The following is a 999-nucleotide window of genomic DNA, read 5'->3' on the forward strand; positions in this document are numbered from 1 at the left end:
GGCAAAATATTGTAAACAAAATGATATATATATATATATATATGTGTAAATTATTAGTAAAACAAGTAAGCCAGATAAGTAAAACATGGCATCTCACCAAACTCCACTCTGCATGTCATAAAGCCAGATCTCATCACTGGGCAAAAACGTTTCTTGTCCATCCACACACTAAAAACAATAATAATACAAATTTTCTCTGTAATCCAAATAAGCGCTAACAAACACTAAAGTAATAACACTCCTTAAACAACCCTAAAACTATGGTGATAGTTCTACTCATTTTATATGTTTAGTGTATGCAAAAATATTTGCGATGTTGCGATTGTCTTTTCCCTCTCTCTTTCTCTCTGGAACTCACCTGGTAGCCACCCCAGACGTACAGCTTGTTTCCCTCCAGAAAGGAGATATGGTCGCTCCGCGGTGGAACCGGTGAACGCTGCTCTGTGACTGCTGGTTCTTCTATACACTGCATTACTGAAGCGGTCAACTGCTACGGTTCAGCAACTGAAAAAATAGACATCAGCTTCCGTTGTTTACACTTAGAAGGCTGGCTATGCAAACAGGAAATAGAGATGCTGGTTTAAAGTTGGGGGCTGGACTCTAAAACCGACTTTGATTCCTTCCGTGGGACTTTTTTTTTTTTCACCAATCAATTTCACCTCATGTCTGGTGGCGTAAAAAATCTAATATTCCACGCCGTTGTTTAAAACACACAGCAGACACATTAAAAATGTATGGTATTATAATTGCTCATTCCGTTCAAAGCTCAGCATAAATACATAAATAAAATTTTATATATATATATATATATATATATATATATATATATATATATATATATATATATATATATAATCGTCGACAACTCACTGAAATATTCACAACTAAAGCAAAAGTAGCCTACTAAAGAGCATAAATTAAACATACTAAAATAAAAACTGAAAACATAAGAACAAATGTTCATTTAAAAAAATATATATATATTAATAAATCATTTTA

General features: G+C 33.1%; 1 pseudogene; it reads right to left on the reverse strand.

Moving 5' to 3' along the window:
- LOC122332127 overlaps positions 1–503 on the reverse strand; it is a 20,675-nt pseudogene extending 20,172 nt beyond the window's left edge.
- Positions 504–999: the final 496 nt, after the last annotated feature.

The sequence above is a fragment of the Puntigrus tetrazona genome, unplaced genomic scaffold, assembly GCF_018831695.1.
Source record: "Puntigrus tetrazona isolate hp1 unplaced genomic scaffold, ASM1883169v1 S000000004, whole genome shotgun sequence".
Taxonomy (NCBI): domain Eukaryota; kingdom Metazoa; phylum Chordata; class Actinopteri; order Cypriniformes; family Cyprinidae; genus Puntigrus; species Puntigrus tetrazona.